Source organism: Bubalus bubalis, chromosome 1, assembly GCF_019923935.1.
Source record: "Bubalus bubalis isolate 160015118507 breed Murrah chromosome 1, NDDB_SH_1, whole genome shotgun sequence".
Lineage (NCBI taxonomy): Eukaryota > Metazoa > Chordata > Mammalia > Artiodactyla > Bovidae > Bubalus > Bubalus bubalis.
In genome coordinates, this window is record NC_059157.1 from 49340686 (window position 1) to 49362588 (window position 21903).

Genomic DNA, 21903 nt, shown 5'->3' on the forward strand with positions numbered 1-21903 from the left:
GTTGAAACAGGGGTATTGAAATGGGTATTAGCAACTGCAGTGAAAGTTAGAAGCTCATTTGGTGTCAAGTTGCAAAGTTCTCAGAAGTCATGTGTCAGACTTGCTGTAGAGTATTTTGGGACAGTTTCTGATTGCAGGGAGTCAATATTTTGCCTTCTCTTTTTAAGAGAAGTATTCTATAAGAATACTTTTAATTTTAATTGGTAACCTCTGATCCTGAAAACATAATCTGTCATTTTCATTTCTCTTGGTTCTTGTCTGATGCTTGTAACATCTGTCCTCTTGATTATAGGCTCCGGTCCTCATAGACCTCTTGTCCCTATGTAGATGAGTTTCCTTCCTTGTTCATTTCTATTGGGAAATGGCAGGAAAACCAAAACTTCATGAACATCAAGGTTAAAAAACCATGTTGTAGGGCTTCCCTTGTGGCTCAGTGGTAAAGAATCTGCCTGGCAATGCAAGAGATGGGTTCGATCCCTAGTCTGGGAAGGTCCTGCATGCTGCGGATCAACTAAACCCGTCTCCCGCAGCTGCTGAGCCCCTGCGCCACAATTACTGAAGCCCGAGTGCTTAGAGCCCGTGCTCTGCAACAAGAGAAGCCACCGCATTGAGAAGCCCACGCACTGCAACTAGCGTTGCCTCCTCTCTCCACAACTAGAGGAAAGCCCGTGCAGCCACAGAGACCCAGCACAGCTGTAAATAAATACATAAATAAAAATTAAAAAAAACTAAGAAAACCAAAAACAAACCCAAACTCCCTATTGTCTATGACCCTGTGTAGAACAGAATGTTTCAGCTCTCTCTGTGTTGTGGCTTTTTCCAGTATGGTTTACCAAGGCACGTTTATGAATCAGATATTAGACCACATTCCATCGACTTTGGAATTTTAAGTCATATTTAATATTCCCTTTAAAGAGTGGACCACAGTTGGTTTCTTACCCATGCCGCCAACAATCAAGCAGTCAACCCACTGACTCAGTTTTAGTGTAAATCAAACCTGCATTTTCAGAAACCACAAAATACGTGGGTTTTCTAATTCAGACTGAAATGAACTGAAATATACTGGCTTGTGATGGGGGTACATACTTCCGCTGAAAGCGGACTGTTGCCATGGAGCCTTCAGCCCATGAACATAGCTTCTCGTCTGGGGAGAGGAATGTGGTGTGGAGTTTCATCTCCATTCTGGCCACTTGGAGTGGGAAAGAGTGGTCCCTGGGACCAGCATCATACCCCCGTCATCTGGGCACCTATTACAAATGCAGATTCTCAGGCCTCGCCCTGGTGAGCCTGCATTTTCACAAGGTCTCTGGGTGATTCTGTGCTCAGTTTGGTCTGAGAAGCCCTGCCCTGGAGAAAGCTGTTTGAGCTGCTCTGCCACCATCACCATCACCTTCTGGCAGGGCTTTGTTCTGGGGAACACTCAGACCTGTGGAGGGGACTCTATTTTATGGATCTGTGTACTGACTGGTGCTGCTGAGGTTTGTTAAAATTCCTGAAATTCCTCGGAAGCAGTCCCTTGGAGAGATTGACTTCATTTCTCTGTCGTGAAGTCTGATGGAGCAGAATGGGTTTTTTCTGCTTTTCATCTGGTCATTTTGCTGGGTCTGAGAGCACCATGCTGCAGGGTGTGGTTAGGATAAGTGTTGGGAGACTTGAGGTTGGATCTCTCTCTTTTAAAAAGTTTATTGTAAATTTGTGATAAAATATGTGCGTGCCTGCTATGGCTTCAGTCGTGTCTGACTCTTTGTGACCCCATGGGCTGTTGCCCGCCAGGCTCCTCTGTCCATGGGATTCTCCAGGCAAGAACACGGAGTGGGTTGCCATGCCCTCCTCCAGGGGATCTTCCCGACACAAGGATGGAAGCCAAGTCTCCTGCAGCTCCTTCACTGCAGGTGGATTCTTTACCACTGAGCCACCAGAGAAGCCCTAGTACATTCGTATTGTGTAATCAGTTTATAGAACCCTTTCTATCTTGCAAAACTGAATCTGTACCCATCAAACAACAGTTCTGCATTTTTTCTTCCCCCTGCTCCCAATAACCACCATTCTACTTTCTATTTCTATAGATTTAATTATCCTAGGTTCCTCACATAAGGAGAATCACAGTATTTGTTCTTTTGTGTCTGACTTCTTTCTCCTAGCGTCATGTCTCCAAGTCCATTCCTGCTGTAGCACGTGGCATGGTTCTTTCCTTTTGAAGGCTGAATGATATCCTTTTGTATGTATGTATCACGTTTAACCAGTCATCCGTCCGTGGATCCTTGGGTTGCTTCCATCTTTGAATTGTTATAAATGATGCTGCTGTGATTGAGTGTGGACCTTCAGTTACTACAAGCTGGAGGCGAGATCTGAGACAAATCAGTAAACTTCTGCATCTCATTTTCCAGTGCTTTAAAAGTAAGGAATTCAGATGCTTTCCAGAAATAGAGACGCAGATGCAGAGAACAAACGTGAGAATACCAAAGCGGGAAGGGGAGTGGGGTGAGTTGGGAGATTGATATTGACACGCACACACGACTCTGTATAAAATAGGTAACTGATGAGAACCCACTGCAGAGCACAGGGAGCTCTGCTCAGCGCTGTGCTGACCTTGAGAAAGAAGGGCACGTGTATTCGTATGGCTGATTCACTGTGCTCCACAGCAGGAAACCAACGCAACATTGTAAGGCAACTATGCTTCAACAAAAATTAATAAAAAAGGAAATTCAGATGCTTTCCAACATTCTCTTAAGTTCTAGTTATAGGATACTAAATAAGATCTATATCTATTGAGTGACTAAGCACACTCACTATTTAAAAAAATTATATGCATTCTAAGGATTTCCATGGTTCCTCCTGATGATACCATGTACCTTTCTTGAGCTGACTTAATCTTTGAATATCCTTAACAGTAGAATTTGTGCAACTTTTTTTTGGAACAGCTTTTTTGGGCTCCAAAATCACTGCAGATGGTGATTGCAGCCATGAAATTAAAAGACACTTGCTCCTTGGAAGGAAAGTTATGACCAACCTAGACAGCATATTAAAAAGCAGAGACATTTGCCAACAAAGGTCTGTCTAGTCAAGGCTATGGTTTTTCCAGTGGTCATGTATGGATATGAGAGTTGGACCGTGAAGAAAGCTGAGTGCCGAAGAATTGATGCTTTTGAACTGTGGTGTTGGAGAAGACTCTTGAGAGTCCCTTGGACTGCAAGAAGATCCAACCAGTCCATCCTAAAGGAGATCAGTCCTGCATGTTCATTGGAAGGACTGATGCTAAAGCTGAAACCCCAATACTTTGGCCACCTCATGCGAAGAGTTGACTCATTGGAAAAGACCCTGATGCTGGGAGGGATTGGGGGCAGGAGGAGAAGGGGACGACAGAGGATGAGATGGCTGGATGGCATCACTGACTCGATGGACGTGAGTCTGAGTGAACTCCAGGAGTTGGTGATGGACAGGGAGGCCTGGTGTGCTGCGATTCATGGGATCGCAAAGAGTCGGACACGACTGAGCAACTGAACTGAACTGAACTGATTGAGATATAATTCGTATACTGTTACCACGTAAAGTTTACAAACTAGTGTTTTCCCCCTCCGTGTTCTCAATGTTGTGCAATGGCCAATTTCCGAACATTTTTGTCATCCCCAAAAGAACCCCTGTACCCATCAGCATTTACCACCCATTTTCCTCCAGCCTGCCACCCCCCAGCCCCCATTCCAGCTTAGACAATCACTAATCTATTTCTGTCCCTGTGGATTTGCCTATTCTGGATGTTTCGTATAAGTGGGATCATAAATATGTGACCTTTTATGACTAACTTCTTTCACCCAGCATAACGTTTGCAAGCTTCGTGTGTAACTTTCCAAGGTGTCAAGTAATCTCACATGTGAGGGGTTCATTTATTATCACCATCATATTTCTCCTCATGCCAAGAACCAGCTGTCGGACTGGGGCTGAAGACATAGCACGAAATACCCAACACATCCCCTGGCTCTAAAGAGCACCCTGTCTTGTGGGCAAGATGGACATTAAGTGAATTCAGCATAGATGTTAATCACAAAGTACTGGGTTCTGTACTGGAGAAACTTCGGGTGCTTTGGAGGGTATACCGGGCAGAAGGTTAGGGGAGCTCTGACTCAGTGCCCTAGTCTTCAGGATGATTTCTGTCCACAGAGCTCACGGGGGGCATCCCTCCCGTCAGGGTCTACTATGTGACTGTTGGTGATGATGATGTGGTAAAAAACGAGAGCCCGTTTGTGTCCTTGAGAAGCTCACCCTGTCACAGGTCAGATGGCCAACCACGCTGATGGATGGTTCAGAGTCTGGACTGTGGGTGCTGGAGCTTGGGTGGACCTCCCCAAAGCATTCAAGGGAGTCTTTAGGGAGCCACTGTGATGCTTGAATGGAATTCTGATAGATGAGTTAAATGTCTTAGGGAGCCTCCCTGTGCGTGGAGGGAAGGGACATTCTGAGCAGAGGTCATGAGCGCAAGTGTAAAGATACTCGGTGTGTTCTTCGGGGATGGGGCATCCAGGAGCATGGTGTGGTCATGGTGTGTGGGGACCAGCTAAAGGAAGGAGGCAGGGAGGGTTGTGAAGCATCTTAGAGCAAAGGTTAGCAGCTTTATCCTCCACGTCTCAGGTTTGCATCCCTTAGTCCTGAGGACCTTCACCCCCATTTGGGGCTGTCACTGCATCCCTCTCCTAAATGTGACTCGCCACAAGGGGGCATATTTTCCAGTGGCTTTTCTAGACAGCACCAGAATCCTCTGCAGGGAGCTGTCTCCTCTGCAGTGTCCGTGCTGAAGGCACCGGAGCTTTGAAAGCAGTGAAGGATCAAGCCACTCTTTTAGCTTCACTGGGACATGGGGACATAAGAAGTTGGGAGACAGGCAGGAAGTTGAATGGAGCCATCAGCTGCAGGGTATAAAGTTTTTCTGGGCCCATATTATAGGTGGAGAGGGGTTCTGTGAGCTGCCATTTAGGGATAGTACCTGTCATGGCTGGTAAATAGATGTGAGATTATGGGCCAGTCCATCATAGCTTTAGGGCCTGTTTCATCATACATCACCTACCTTGATATCTAGGATTCTACACGGTGATCAAAAATGTGACATGTAAGGTCCAGCTGTCTAATCATTTCCAGGCAATCTAACCATCACAGTGCGTGTTTTTATTGAAGTAAAGTTGATTTATAGTATTAGTTTCAAGCACATATTGTGTTATATTTTTAAAATAAGTGTTTCTTTATGTATTTATTTAGCTGTGTCAGGTTTTAGCTGTCGTACGTGGGCCCTTTCTCTGCAGCACACAGCTTCTCTCTAGTTGCGTTGCCAGGGCTTGGTTGCTCTGCGCCACGTGGGATCTTAATTCTGAACCAGGGATTGAACCTGTGTCCCCTGTATTGAAAGGTGAATTCTTAACCTCTGGACCACCAGGGAAGTCCCAACTGTGTTATATTTGAATGCATTCTTATCCAGGACCACTGAGGCAATCAGTGCAAAGAGATGCAATCCTTTATTCATCCACCACTACATTTATTGCATGCTGATAGCTATAGCTTATGTGCATTCAGCGATTGCATCTCCACGCTGGAGTGCCCTACACCGTAATCAGGGCGGTGGCCCAGGGCGGCAGACTATGAGTTCAGGTGTCAGCAGGCCTCCCCCGCATGTGGATTTCATGCAGCTGTCTTGGTATTGATAATGAACGCTGTCATCCTTGTTCCTCCCTGGGCTTGTGGAGCTCTTACCTGTGGCATCTCTCAGAATTTCTGTGGATTCTCAGAGGACGGCGTCTAATGGATCCAAGGCTGATCATGATTGGTCACACGAGTGTCTGCCTTGTGCTTCTTCTCTTGATGTGCCTTCATCTGTCAGTCACCTGCTCTAATATCTGCTTGAAGAACTGTCTTACTCGAATCTTTATGGTGAGAATAGCTAAGTCCTTGCCAAGGGGCATGTTGCATGCAGAGATGCTAGAGAATGGCTCTCTGACATCTGAGATTTTTGTCACCTGGAAATGAACATGTCAGATCCCTGAGACTGGCCAAGCCTCATGACACAGCATCTTCAAGGTTTACCCCTAATAATCCTCCCCAACCCCATGGTGTCCACCCCATGATACAGTACCAGGTTACTCTATCAAGGTACCCTGCTTATCACTGTATGTATCAGAATCTGAGCTTATCTTGTTTATCAAGTAGAAATGATCTTTTACTGCATTCTTGCAACTACCCACTGGCTGAATCCTGGCAGCAGCCCCAAGGGGGGCTACAGCTTATCCCAGGATTTTAGGCTAGGCAGTCTGGTTCCAGAGACCAGCTCCTAGCCATTATGTGTGTGTTGTGTCTTTACCAATAAGAATATCAGTTCAGTTGAGCTTGTTTTTCTTGGTACCAGGAACAATGGTTCTTCATAGGCTCTAGAGAATGGTGAAGGAATGAGCGCGTGGTCAGTTCCTGGTCAGGAAGAGTTCCTGGAGACATTCAGGTCTGTACTGTGCAGGAATAGCCAGCCAAAGGCGGATGCAGATGGAGGTACAGGACATTCCTGGCAGCAGTCATGGATGGTGTGAGCTCAGACTTAAAGGGTTCCTGTGCTCCTGGGTTGTTGGAGAGAGACTTGAGACACCAGGCTGGAGAGGTAGGTAGATGGGAAGCTCCAGAGAGGATGTTTCTGTTACATGTCTTGTTGAATCATAGCAGAGTCTAAGTATGATCAGGAATCCAGCTTTGTCAGAATGTGAGTGAGAAGTGAAAGCTGCTCAGTTGTGTCTGACTCTCTGCAGCCCCCAAGGACTGTAGACCACCAGGCTCTTCTGTCCATGGAAGTCTCCAGGCAAGAGTACCGGAGTGGGTTGCCATTCCCTTCTCCAGCGGATCTGCCTGAGCCAGGGATCCAACCCAGATCTCCTGCATTGCAGGCAGATTCTTCACCATCTGAGCTACCAGGATAGTGCAAGATTGGTTGCATCAGGGTCTAGGGTAGGGGACTGAGGAATCTGCATTCTAATGCTCTTGCTGGGTAATGCTTATGCACACAGATGCTTAGGGATCACTACTCTGAGAAACAAGATAACTGCTAATAAAGTCATAACACTATTTTTATCTTGCAACTTTTCTTCATAACTATCCCCCAACTCCTATGCCCAGGAGGATGGAGCTGTGAAGTAATGTATGTCCTAAGAACACTTTCCTTCTGTTGATCCTGTCTTAGTCAGCTTGAGCAGCTATAACAAAAGCATCATAGACTGGGTGGTTTAAACAAGACACATTTATTTCTTACAGTTCTGAAGCCTGGAAAGTCCAAAGTCAAGGCACTGGTGAGAGTTACCTTCCTGACTTAGAGAGGGACATCTTCTGTTGTATCCTCTGATGGCAGAGAGATTGTCACATTACTCTTCTTATAAGGGCACTAATCCCATTCATGGGACTCCACCCTTATGACCTAATCACCTTCCCAAATACCCGCCTTCAAAAACTGGGGATTAGTGCTTCGAGACAGTGACAGACTTTCTTTCCTTGGGCTCCAAAATCACTGCAGATGGTGACTGCAGCAATGAAATTAAAAGTCACATGCTCCTTGGAAGAAAAGCTACAACAAACCTAGATGGCATATTAAAAAGCAGAGACATTACTTTGCCGACAAAGGTGCTAAAGTCAAAGCTATGGCTTTTCCAGTAATCGTGTATGGATGTGAGAGTTGGACCATAAAGAAAGCTGGGTGCTGAAGAACTGATGCTTTTGAACTGTGGTGTTGGAGAAGACTCTTGAGAGTCCCTTGGACTGCAAGGAGTCAAACTAGTCAATCCTAAAGGAAATCAATCCTGAATATTCATTGGAAGAACTGATGCTGAAGCTTTAATACTTTGACCACCTGATGTGAAGAACCAACTCTTTGGAAAAGACCCTGATGCTGGGAAAGACTGCAGGCGGAAGGAGAAGGGGGCATAGAGGATGAGCTGGTTGGATGACATCATTGACTCAAAGGACATGAATTTGAGCAAACTCAAAATCTGGGAGATAGAGAAGACAGGGAAGCCTGGCATTCTGCAATCCATGGGGTCCCAAACAGTTGGATACAACTGAGAGACTGAACAACAAATAATGAATGTTTTCATTCCATGGCAATCCTTCTTTGTGTGTTTATCTTCTTTTGTCTTTGGGACTTCTGCTTGTACACTGTATTATTAGAGTACTAGGGCTGCCTTAACAAATGGAAAAAGCACCACTGATTTGATGATGGTTTACAACAGAATTTCATTCTCTTGCATTTCTGAAGGCCAGAAGTCCAAAAGCTAGGTGTTGGCTGAGTCATGCTTCTTCAGAAGGTTCTAGGGAAGAACCCCTCCTTGTCTTTTCCTAGCTTCTGGTTTCCTCTGGCAATCTCTAGCATTCCTTGGCTTGTAGCTGCATCAACCAGTTTCTGCTTCCGTCTTTACATGACCTTATTCTCTGTGTGTCTTCTCTTCTTTTAATGTTACCAGTCATCAGATTTAGGGTCATTCTAATCCAATGTGACCTCATCTTAACTTTATAACATCTGCAAAACTCTGCCCTAATAAGATCACTTTTTGGAGTTATGTGGACATAATTAGGTGGTTGTGAATTTTCAGGGACACCATGTAACTAATTACGTAGAAGTTTGTGTTGTGAAGGCCATTCTGCATTGTCAGACAAAGATTTGAGAAGTATTTGGTCAAAATTTGGTCAAATGCATTTCCACCAATAACAGTAACAACAACAACAAAACAAGTCAGGTGGTCACTTCAATTCTAAATTGGTGCAACATCTTGGTGCAACATGTAAACAGTCTTGCATGCTTTACCGAGAGCCCATGTTGGGTTTGTTTATCTTCATAATCTTTAAGTTGACTTCCATAGAGCTGGAAAATTCTTTCTCAAATATCCCTTTAGTAAGCCTCCCTGAACTGTTTTTCATACTCAGTTGCTAGAGATTTTTGGAGCTTGAGTTCACTGGCATCCAGAGAGGGTGTCAGCAAAGTAGAAGGAACTAACCCCGGGGTCTGTCCAAGGGCAGTGGCTGATGTCACTAGCCTGGACCATGCTTTTGACTCCAAGGAATTTTTTTCCTTTCAAAGCCTGTTTTCTGTACCATGATGTATTGTTACGTGACAAAGTCAAGTGTGTGCTTCTAATCCACTCTAATCCATTTACCACATTCTCAGGAAGCTCAAGCTTTCCTGTAGATGTTTTTTCCTAAAGTCACCCTTTTAAAATTTGCATATTTTCTTTCTTCTAAGGATGTGACCTGCTTTAACTCGTTTCTTCTGGTTCCACTTTTAGTTTTCCAGTTTCTGACTTTTAGTTGCGGGATCTGTAAACTTCCTTATGTGTGAATCTTTGCATCTTTTATTATATCTCTAGATTAAAAAATCTAGACACAGATTTACTGGGTTCAAGGGTGTGAACTTTTAAATGCGTCTAATGCATTTTATTGCTGATTTTGTGTCCAGAAGGAGTGTTTTAAATGCTGTCATATCAGTGTCTAAATGTGCTCATTCTAACAGTTTCCTTGCAAGTACAGATGACGTTTATCTGTTTATTAGGGGTCAAGATCTTGGGGAAGGTGGGTCTTCTTTTCTGTGTATACATGGGCCCATCAACAGCCTGGTGGCTCAGATGGTAAACAATCTGCCTGCAATGCAGGAGACCTGCGAGAAGGGAATGGCAACTTACTCCAGTATTCTTGCCTGGAAAATCCCATGGACAGAGGAGCCTAGCGGGAGGAGCCTACAGTCCATGGGTTGCAAAGAGTTGTATACAACTGAGCAACTAAGCAGATCTCATTACTATATAAGATGTGTTACCACCCTGTTTTTAAAAAAAGTTTATTTGTTTAACTAGTTGTGGGCCTTGGTTGCAGCAAGTGGGATCTAGTTCTCTGACCAGGAATCGAACCCAGGCCCCCTGCATTGGGAGCATGGAGTTTTAGCCACTGGACCACCAGGAAAGTCCCATTCTGTTGTTTAATGCTGATACACCTCTTGCTTATTGCTGCCAGCTTATTTAGATCTTCTCATTGTTTTACCTCCAGTATTCTTGCCTGGAAAATCCCATGGATGGAGGAGCCTGGTGGGCTGCAGTCCATGGGGTCGCTAAGAGTTGGATACGACTGAGCAACTTAACTTTCACTTTTCACTTTCATGCATTGGAGAAGGAAATGGCAACCCACTCCAGTGTTCTTGCCTGGAGAATCCCAGGGATGGGGGAGCCTGGTGGGCTGCCCTCTATGGGGTCGCACAGAGTCAGCCAATTAATTAAATTTGTCATGTATGCATGGACAGGTTAAGAGAATTAGCAAAAGTAACCCCAAGAATGATTCTTCCTGTTGTGTGCCATCCAGGTACAGGTTGCGTTCATGAATGATCTTTGCCGTTGTTTAGTCGCCCAGTATGTCCAACTCTTCACGACTCCATGTACTGCCCCACTCCAGTCTTCTCTCTCCCTCACACCATCTCCCGGAGTTTGCCCAAGTTCATGTCCATCTCATCTGTGTTTTCCATCCAGCCGTCTTGTCTTCTGTCGCCCTCTTCTCCTTCTGCTCTCAATCTTTCCCAGCATCAGGGTCTTTTCCAATGAGTCCGCTCTTTGTATGAGTGATCTTACTTAAGGACCGTCTAGTCAAAGCTATGGTTTTTCCAGTGGTCACGTATGGATGTGAGAGTTGGACTATAAAGAAAGCTGAGCGCCGAAGAATTGATGCTTTTGAACTGTGGTGTTTGTTGGAGAAGACTCTTGAGAGTCCCTTGGACTGCAAGGAGATGCAACCAGTCCATCCTAAAAGAGATCAGTCCTGGGTATTCATTGGAAGGACTGATGCTGAAGCTGAAACTCCAATACTTTGGCCACCTGATGCAAAGAACTGACTCATTGGAAAAGATCCTGATGCTGTGAAAGATTGAAGGTGGGAGGAGAAGGGACCAACAGAGGATGAGATGGTTGGATGGCATCATCAACTCACTGGACGTGAGTCTGAGTAAGCTCCGGGAGTTGGTGATGGACAGGGAGGCCTGGTGTGCTGCGGTCCATGGGGTCACAAAAAGTCGGACACGACTGAGCGACTGCACTAACTGAACTATCATAGAGGCAAAGAAGGAGAGGGCCAGAGGTGTTCAGTGACTTGCTGGAGGCCTCTGAAGTGATTGGGGCTGAGCTAGTTGCAGGGTTAGGGCAAGTCCTGGCGGGAATGCCGTGGGTACCAGCTGAGTCTGGGGGAGACCACCGGAAGGGGTGCAGAGAGCGCTTTGCTTGTACCTTCAGCCGTGAGTTTGTGGAGAGGCGGGAGGCCAGGGAGACAGCTGAACTTCAAAGCCACCTGAGTGTGTAACCTTGACCCCCTTTCTTTTGTTCAGCTGCAGGCAAAGAAGGGCCAGTTCTAAGAGGTCTTGCTGCACAGCTCTCTCCGAATGGCTGCTCTTTGAGACCGAGTTCTGAGTGGAGTCCTGTGCTGTCGGACTGGCGGCTGCCTTTCTTCTCTGGCGGTGTGTATGTTCTCCATGTTTCCAGGGGAGATCCCATAAAAAGGTTGGTCTCGGTTTCCTTTTCATTTGGGGTGACCTCTCTAACTCTCCAGGTTTAAAGCTGCACTGAGTTCATTGCCTGCCTTTCGGCTTGGAGCTACCCTGTGATGCCGAAAGGGCTGCGGGGACCTCTCCTTTCATCCACAGTCTTGCACTCTCCCTCACCAGGGCCGTTCTGGTGCTTCTGTCTGAAGCCGCTGGGGTGGGTGAGGGGGACACCCCTGGCTGTCCCTAAATCCATGTTGGTAGCCGGTGCAAAACCCCTCACTCAAGATAACAGCTGTGGTCCATGCAAGGATGCTGTGGAGACTTTTCTAGAACTGGCCTCTCTGCCCTCCCACCTTAGCATGCATGCTCAGTCGTGTCTGACTCTTAGCGACTCTAGGGCAATCCTTGGGACTGTAGCCTGCCTGCTTCCTCTGTCCATGGGATTCTCCAGGCAAGAACACTGGAGTGGGTTGCCATTTCCTTCTCCAAGGGATCTTCGCTACCCAGGAGTCGAGCCTGCATCTCCTATGTCTCCTGTATTGCATGTGGATTCTCTACCACTGAGCCACCAGCATCTGCCCCTACATAGTATCCAGAGGGCAGCTGTTAGGTCAGATACTCTGCTCAAAACCTTCCTGTGCTTTTCAGCACCCCCACCTCTCCACCCACAAGGCATCAAAATCAAAGTGTTAGCAGTGGTTTCAGGGCCTGGCAGAAGCTACCCTCTCCCTCCGTGGTTCTCCCGTAGCTTCTTCACTCTGGCTATGGCTTAGACATGCCAGGCAAACCCCTGCCTCAAAGCCCTCATCCTGGCTGTTCTCTCTGCGTGGAGCCCTTGTCCCCTAGTAACCACACGGGGTGCTCTCCAGCTCTGCGGATGTGGGTCTATTGCATCTCCTTTTCAGTGAGACTGTTATCCCAGGTGAGCCCATTGAAAACCATCGTGAGTGTGTCCCCTGCATCCCTGACTCTGTAGGTAGAGTGTGGCTGAGAGTATTGGCAGACCGTCCACAGGGACTGGAGGTGGACCGACCTGTGTGGGTTCTGGCACGGACGCACCTGTTCCTGGCCTCCTTGACGGCAGGAGGCTATCTTGCATGTTTTGGCAGAGTCTCTGTTAGAGACCGTTCCTGTTTCATTCTTGGGTTTCAGGCCATTCCACCATTTCAATCTGTTGTGGCGATTCAGCCCCTGATCGGGGCCTTTGCTTGGGTCATATTTAATGTTTAATGTTTCACTTCGGAGGCCACTACCAGCTGTCGCCAAATAGTCCCCCAAGTTCCAGTAGTGTCCGGAGAGCCCTCCAGTTTCAGTTGCGAGACCCACTCAGGCTGTTAAGTCCGCTTGTAGGAATTTAACTAATTAGTGATGGCTGGTGGTGAGACACGTATTTAATAAATCCCTGAGTTTATCTCGGCTTTATGGAAAATCTCTAAGCCTCGCAAACCCATAGAAGGTTAGTACTCCTTGGTTCAGGAGTCCAGGTGTCAAATCGAATGAGAACATTGCTTTATGAATCCCAGGGGCTGGCGGATGGCTAAGAAAATCCTTACTGCTCCAAGCAGCTGTTTACAGTGGGTCTGATCAGGTTCCAAGGTGAAGTGGAGGGTGCATTTAGACTCCCTGTTCTTCCCAGTGTTTAAAAAAATTTTTGTTTTTGAAATTTTTTTTTTGATTGTGCTGTGCAGCATGTGGAATCTTAGTTCTCCAGCCAGGGATCAAATCTGTGTCCTATGTATTGCGAGCATGGAGTCTTAACCACTGGACTGCCAGGGAAGTCCCTTCCCCAGTGTTTTAATTGCATTTCCGATCTTGGCCTGTATCCATTGCTCGTTTACTGTGTGTGAAGCAGCAGAGTGGGTGCTGTGCCTGCTGGGGATGATCTCTGCTTCAAGGAGTTTATAATCTGCCAGAGAAGATGAACGTGATGATCAGTTATTGTAACATAATGAATCTGCATCAAAGCATAAGCAAAGTGGGGCAGAAGCCCGGAGCAGGGGCCCCCTTTTGTCTGGGGACTAAAGATCCCTTTGTGGGAGGCACAGCCCTTGATGTGGATCCTGTGGGGTGAGTAGAAGATGAGCAAGGGTTGGGGGGTACAGTGCCAGGGCAGTGATGGAACGTGAGCTACAGGCCTCAGTGGAGGGGGGGAACTTGTCCTGTGTGGTTGGTGGACAGGGTTTGTGGGGGCCAATGTGGAGGGGGAAAGGGAAAGTTCAGAGGGGCATCGTGTTGTGGAGGCCTTTTAAAGATGGTGAGGGCTTCCCTCATTGCTCAGTTGGTCAAGAATCTGCCTGCAATGCAGGAGACCCCAGTTTGATTCCTGGGTTGGGAAGATCTGCTGGAGAAGGGATAGGCTACTCACTCCAGTATTCTTGGGCTTCCCTGGTGGCTCAGCTGGTAAAGAATCTGCCTGCAATGTGGGAGACCTGGGTTTGATCCCTGGGTTGGGAAGATTCCCTAGAGAAGGGAATGACTACCTACTGCAGTATTCTGGCCTAGAGAATTCCATGGACTGTATAGTCCGTGGGGTGGCAAAGAGTTGGACACGACTGAGTGGTGGCAAAGAGTTGGACACGACTGAGTGACTTTCACTTTCACTTTCAAGGAGTTTGAATAGTACTAGCAGAAAATAAAAACCTCCAGCAAGTCACTCAGGAGAGGAGAATGACACTCATCATCCGTCTTGTAGAGAAATCCCTTGAGTATCATTGGGAAGGCTGGTTGGCCATTGAAGGTCTGAATGACACAGAGGCTTGTTAGGAGCTCGGTGGGAGGTGAGCTTGGCCTGGGCGGTGGCCAAGGGCCAGACATGGACAGGATGGATGGGAGAGGCGATGTGAAGACAGCATCCTGTTGGTCATGGCCAACAACAGAGGCTGACATTCTCTCTAAATCACTCAGGAGCTTAAGAGACCGCATTCCCTTCCATGGGCAGTAAAACGAGTCACAGAGCCCTTGAAAAGAAAGCAAGGTGGAGAACATGGAGGAGACACTGAGAATGTCTAACCCAGAAGAGGCTATGGCAGTCCCATCTTTGCCCCATGTGATGGAAGAGGGAAGGTCTTGGTACCAAGAAAAGCAACCTGGGAGCGGGCAGGGTGGTGCATTCTAGCTACGTTGGTTTCTAGCATTAATAACTGATCACCCACATTCCTCATTCATGGATTAGAAACTTTTTTTTAACCTGTCAGTGACTGTTTATTGACAAAATGTACCACCGGAGTCCCTTGTGGCTCAGATGGTAAAGAATCCGCCTGCAATGCGGGAGACCTGGGTTCGATCCCTGGGTCGGTTGGGAAGATCTCCTGGAGAAGGGAAAGGCCACTCACTCCAGTATTCTGGCCTAGAGAATTCCATGGACAGTCCATGGGCTCCCAAAAAGTCGGACATGACTGAGCGACTTTCACTCACTGCTGGAGTAAGCAGTGGCTTGGAGTTCAGTATAACACTTGGGTAATAGTTTTAGTGACTCAGTTGTGTCCAACTCTTTGTGACCCTACGCACTGTAGCCTGCCAGGGTCCTCTGTCCATGGGATTCTCCAGGCAAGAATACCACTGTGGATTGCCATGCCATTCTTCAGAGGATCTTCCTGACCTAGGGATTGAACCTGGATCTCCTGCTTTGCAGGCAGATTCTTTACCATCTGAGCTACAGGGAAGTCCTGGCATATGTGGGTGGATATGTGATTTCCAATATCAGAACTGGAACCTTGTGAATGGGGCCACGTCCTGGCCTGCCCTCTTCTGCAGCCATCCTTGACCCGCACATCTCCACTGCTCCCACTGTGCAGAGGAGCAAACTGAGGCTCAGAGAGGAGAAGCCACTGGTCCAAAGTCACACAGCTCCTCTTCATCTCGCTTGCAGGTGAGGGCAGGAAAGGAAAACCCCAGGGCTGGTGTCGGGGAGGGGGGTTTGTTGGGCCACAGACTGAGGGTGAGCAGGTTGACAGGAGGGTGGGGGTGTCATAGCTTAAAATCTGGGTGTGAAGGCGGCAGCTCCTCAAGAGATCTCTACAGAGGGGAGGGTGCAGGGGTACCGACCAGGATAAATTCCAATTTTTACACACAGGTGTGTGGACTTTGAGAAAATATCTTCAATGGATACGATTGCAGTAAGTGATTTTAAAATAGATTTTTTTATTGTGGTAAAAGTCACATAATAAACACATACTATTTTAACCATATTTAATTGTACAGTTTGGCGGCACTAAGTACATTCTCATCGTTATGCAACTCTCGCCATCATCCGTCTCCCGAATTTTTCGCCTTCCGAAACTGAGACTCTAACCCCATTAAACACTAACTGCCCATCTTCACTCCTCATTGCCCGACCCACGCACCCGCCGCAGCCCCCGCCTGCCTCCCGAGCCCCCAGCACCGACCAATGTGCTTCGAAAGTTATTTGTTGACTAACTCAATGGGTTTGCTTAGCCATGAGTGAGTGATCATCTCTGGGAGGAACGCATGCTTCAGCAATAACCACAAATATTAGTACTGGTGTTCAGTAACTGTAATATGGCATAAATTCTAGCAAACTTTACTAACAGTTCCCAGCCTTCTGCTTATTCAGAAGCGCGTTATAAGGAGGTGTCTTCGATGAAACAGGATTCTCTTTCTTTGGGGACAGAAGGGTCAGAAAGACCTTGTAACACTGAGGCTCTCCCACGTGTTTCGTATCATGTGTTAATTTCGCATGAGTTTTAGTTTCACAGGTGGAGGGAGTCACTCGTGGCTGGCAGAGTCACCCAGGACATTGCCTGTCTCATGGGGGCTACACCTCTTCTTGCGGCTTCCTGCCTTCATGGAGCTGTCTGTCGAACCAGCTGACCATGGCGGGCTTTCTCGGGGCCCCTTGCAGGAAGGCTCCCCGGAGGAGATGGCCCCTGCATGTCAGGGTTCACTCTCTCCTCCTTTCGCGGGCAGTGTGCATGTCCGCCTGCACATTCCAGGGCCCTCTCAGTCCAGTTGATAGATTTGTTTGGACGTGACCTTTCCCAGTTCCTCTTCCCTGGGCTTTTGCCTGCTGAGGAAATGATCCTCGGATCCCATCCATCTGCACTGGTGGCAAGAGAAGAGAGAATTTCTCTTTTCTGTGGTTCAGGTCCAACCGCGAGGACACCTGTCCTTCGGAGGCTTGTATTGTTCTGCGTGGTGTTGCTTCCTGCCGCAGAGACGTTTTATATCCTACTTCTGGAAGTCATCAAGTTGGACGAGAGACAGGAGGAGGTGGGGGAGGGTCCCCGGCTGACCTGGGCTGGACTTTTAGGCTGTGTGTCCAGAAGATGCTTCTTCTGGACACATAGGAAGAGCTGTTTCTCCCCACCTCTGTCCACCCATAACTGGTCCTGTTAGGAAGCGTTTCCCGTCTGTGGGTGATTCATTCTGAGACCTTTTCATGTCCCTCGGGCTTCTTCACTGTTGGATTTGAGAAAAAGGGCAGCTTCTCTTTTAAGTGTGATGAAAACCATCTGAGCCACACATGTGTACATTGGCGGTCAATTTATGCTTTTCGTATGGACACTCAGTGGCTCCCCTGGCTGCTAAGGAAATCCATATGAAGAAGGGAGCCTGGACCTTGGGATTCTCAGATCACACCTCCTAATGTTACCAAGCAAATGAATCCTGACCATTTTTGAGGCATGTCAGAGTTTTTCCTTTGCGGGAATTTTCTCTCTTGTGCCTGGGCTCCTGGGAGCTTTGCTCTGGAGAGGAGGTAGCTGATGTGGGTTGAAGGGTGGAGGTGAGGACCCAGATCAGAGCTCTTGTTTTAGGGCTTGCCATCTGTCCAGTGTTTTGTTTGCAGTCCTCATGAACTTGGAAGACGGCTTCCTGAGCCCTGCTTCCATCCATCCCACCAGGGTCCTTCTGTGGATTTCCAGATGTTGACCTTAGGCAGGTGACGTAACCGCAGCTGGTGTTGCGGAGGCAGCGGGGGCGGCCAAGTCAAGCTCATGACTTCGGGATTCAGTCTCCACTGCATTTAGAGGCGGGAACCTTGTGGAGGGAGATGGTGCCGGGTCTGTCGGTTTTTTTGCCCGTGCCTTCCCTGAAAACGAGCTCTGGACCTGGCGTCAAGTGTAAGCACGTGTGATGAGGGGACTTGCCAGTTCCAGACAGTACATTTCATCAGCTTGTTTTGAAGAAGCAGGATGATAATCTGTTTTATAATATCCCTTTCTCGAGGGCCGCCTGCAATGCAGCAGACATAGGTTTGATCCCTGGGTGGGGAAGATCCCTTGGAGGAGGAAATGGCTGCCCACTCCAGTATTCTTGCCTGGAGAATCCCATGGACAGGGGGAACTGGTGGGCTACATAAAGTTCATGGGGGTCACAAAAGAGTTGGACATAACTGAACATGTGCACACTTTTCTCAGGGGCACAGGGATGAGGGCTTGATGCAAGGGAGAATGAGGAGTGTGCAAATGAAGGGCATGGCTTAGTGTATGAGGGCAAGGTATACCAGCCAAACACAGGACTATCTGAGGAAGGAATATTATGGTCTTGATCATCATCTTGTTTTTTAAAAGGGGCAGATGAAACACACTTTTTAATGCTGCCCAATTCTGCATTCCATATGTACATACGTACACTTGATACTTGGCAGACCAAATCTGACCTACTACATGTTTTCGTAAATTCAATTTATTGGAACATGGCCATGCCCATTCCTTTATTTCAGCGGCTGCATGTGCGCTTTTTATGGCAGAATTGATGGAAGAAGTGGGCCCCAAAGCTTGAAAGATTTCCATCCTGTTTTCTTATAGAAAGTTGCTGATCTTTGTTCTTTATCCACCTTTATCTAGACAGATAAAGACATCGCCTTGTATTTGACATGTACTATTTTCAGTTCAACTCATAGCTCCTCCTTGCCCCTCTCCTCTTGTTGCGTTCAGCCGCTCAGTCGTGCCAACTCTTTGTGACCCCATGGACTGCAGCATGCCAGGCCTGCCTGTCCTTCACAGGTTTCCTCTCCCCTTAGCTCTTAGATTACTCAGAGTTTTCGTTTTCGGTGGGATGCTGTTTTCCTCTTGAACATATTTGAAATTATGGGGTGGGAGGAGCTTTTGCAGTTGGGACCCATCACTGTGTTGCCGGGGCAGGAAATGGTTTGAAACAGCCCCCAGACTGTAGGACTGCCCAGCTGTGTGTCCAGAGCACACTCATTTTGAGACCTGTATACTTACCTGGGTTTTGTTTTTGTTTGGGGCTTAAAGTTTTCCAGGGGATCTTGGTATATCTCTCAGGGGTGAGATGATTCTTACTGTTCTCAGCTCCTGCTGCTTTCCTGCTTTTTGTGTAAGTTACCATCAGACACAGGAGACCATCTGGTAACTTTTCTGCCTGCCAGTGACAGGGGGAACTCATTTGGACTATGACTGTTTCTTTCTTCTCTCCAAAGAGGTAACATTTATTTATTATTTATTTATTTTTGCATTTACAAATTATTTATTTGTTTGCCTGGTCCAGGTCTTAGTTGCAGCGTGATCTTCCATCTTCCTTGCAAACATACGATATCTAGTTCCCCAGGGATCGAACCCGAGCCCCCTGCATTGGGAGCTCTGAGTCTTAGCCATTGGACCACCAGGGAAGAGCCCCAGCCCGTCTCTTCTCTCTCTCTGTTTCATGTTTTCTCTCTGTCTCCCCTGTGTACACATATTCACGCCTACACCCTCAGTGTTCCTTTCTGTGACTCTAAAGACTCTGCTTCAGTCAATTCCCAGGACAGGATGTTCCTCATTTCTCGTGCTTGTGTAGTGCTGGAGAAAATTTGGATCTCCTTTTTTGTCTCATAGGAATCACTAGCCTTTGTTAATCCTGCTTTAAAAAAAAAAAAAATCTTCCTACCTCTTCACCTTCCCCCAGCTGGCCCTCTTGGCTTCTGGGGCCTGGTTTATTATTTTCAGCGGTAGGAAGCTAGCAGGGGCGCCCCCGCTGGAGAAGGAGGCCTGGTGAGGGTGGATGTCTCCTCTGGCCCATAGACAGCAGCAAGGCTCTCAGAGATGGAGCGGGGCAGAGGTGTGACTGCAGGATGGAGTGAGCAGTTCTAGGTGGCACTAGTGGTAAAGAATGTGCCTGCTGATGAGGGAGACATAAGAGATGTGGGTTCGATCCCTGGGTCAGGAAGATCCCCTGGAGGGAAGGCAAGGCAACCCACTCCAGTATTCTTGCTTGGAGATTCCATGGACAGAGGAGCATGTCTGGCTATGGTCCAGGGAGCTGCAAAGGGTCAGACACGACTGAGCAACTTAGCACACTCAAAAAAAGGACTTTTGGGCTCAGGGTGGGGTGTGATGGTGGCCCACGGGTAGAGGACCACTGTGCTCGGCATCTGAGTAGCATACAGAGTCAGTGCAGAGTCATGGTGGCCCATGCGACTTCCGTCATCTCACAGAGATGCGGAGTAGCAGCTGGAGCAGAGGTGGCCTATGAGAGGCGACCAATTTTGAGATTTCCAGAGACATCTAAGCAAGGGGACAGTCTGAGTTTCTGCCATTTGCAAGGAGGGTGATGGACATGGGTGAGTTGGGTATTGACATGTTTGAGACATCCTTAGGACCACCACCCTGCTGAAGCCTAGGGGCTGTTTGAGTGACACATACAAGGGGGTTTCCATGGCCTGAAGCAGTGGTACCCGAACTTGCGCGTGAGTCAGAATCACCTTGTTAAACCCAAGACCGCCCTGCCCCTAGCGTTTCTGATTCAGTAGGTTTCCAGCGTTTACTGTGACCGGTGTGTTCTCTTAACAAAACTCTGTTAGCCTTTGCCCTGCTTCATTTTGTACTCCAAGGCCAAACTTGCCTGTTATTCCTTGACTTCCTACTTTTGCATTCTAATCCCCTATAATGAGAAGGACATAATTTTTTGGTGTTAGTTCTAGAAGGTCTTAGAGATCTTCATAGAACCGTTCAACTTCAGCTTCTTCGGCATTACTGAGGGGTATAGACTTGGATTACTCTGATAGTGAATAGTTTGCCTTGAAAATGAACAGAGATCATTCTGTCATTTTTAAGATTGCACCCAAGTACTGCATTTTGGACTCTTGTTGACTATTAGGGCTACTCCATTTCTTCTAAGGGAGTCTTGCCCACAGTAGTAGATATAATGGTCATCTGAATTAAATTTGCCTGTTCTGGTCCATTTTAGTTCACTGATCCCTAAAATGTTGATGTTCACTCTTGCCATCTCCTGTTTGACTGCTTCCAATTTACCTTGATTCATGGGCATAACATTCCAGGTTCTTGTGCAATATTGTTCTTTACAGTATCCGACTTTACTTTCACCACCAGACACATCCACAACTGGGCATTGTTTTCACTTCGGCTCAGCCTCTTCATTCCTTCTGGAGCCATTTCTCCACTCTTCTCAGTAGCATATTGGGCATCTACTGACCTGGGGAGTCCATCTTTCAGTGTCATATCTTTTTGTCTTTTCATACTGTTCATGGGGTTCTCAAGTCAAGAATGCTGAAGTGGTTTGCCATTCCCTTCTCCAGTGGACAACCCTTATGGCAGAAAGCAAAGAAGAATTCAAGAGCCTCTTGATGAAGGTGAAAGAGGAGAGTGAAAAAGCTGGCTTAAAACTCAACATTCAGAAAACTAAGATCATGGCATCTGGTCCCATCACTTCAATGCAAATAGATGGGGAAACAATGGAAACAGTGACAGACTTTATTTTCTTGGGCTCCAAAATCACTGTAGATGGTAACTGCAGCCATGAAATTAAAAGACACTTGCTTCTTGGAAGAAAAGCTGTGACCAACCTAGACAGCATATTAAAAAGTGGAGACATTACTTTGCTGACAAAGGTCCGTCTAGTCAAAGCTATGGTTTTTCCAGTGGTCATGTATGGATGTGAGAGTGGGACCATAAAGAAAGCTGAGCACCAAAGAATTGATCAAAGCAGTCAATGCTAAAGGAAATCAGTCCTGAATATTCGTTAGAAGGACTGCTGCTGAAGCTGAAGCTCCAATACTTTGTACCTGATGTGGCCAAACTCTTTTCCAACTCATTAGAAAAGACCTTGATGCGGGGAATGATTTGGGGCAGGAGGAGAAGGGGACGACAGAGAATGAGATGGTTGGATGGTATCACCAACTCGATGGATATGAGTTTGAGCAAGCTCTGGGCGTTGGTGATGGGCAGGAGAGCCTGGAGTACTGCAGTCCATGGAGTTGCAAAGAGTCGGACATGACCGAGCCACTGAACAACAGCAACAGGTTTCCCGTGGAGGCTCAAGCATTTTCATTTTTAACAAGTTCCCAGGACTTCCCTGGTGGCTTGGTGGTAAAGACTCCGCCTGCCATTGAAGGAGACAGGAGTTCAGTCCCTGATCTGGGAAGATCCCACATGCCGCAGGGCAGCTACGCCCTTGCGCCATAGCTACTGAGC

At 47.3% G+C, this 21903-nt stretch overlaps 1 protein-coding gene across 2 annotated transcripts in view; it reads left to right on the forward strand.

Moving 5' to 3' along the window:
* The window catches only part of TIAM1 (TIAM Rac1 associated GEF 1), a 459371-nt gene that overhangs the window by 142779 nt on the left and 294689 nt on the right, over window positions 1-21903 (forward strand). For both annotated transcript variants that reach the window (XM_006053559.4, XM_044939649.2), the window contains exon 2: window positions 11357-11528. The gene's annotated coding sequence lies outside the window, so the exon portion shown is untranslated. The remainder of the gene's footprint in view (window positions 1-11356; window positions 11529-21903) is intronic.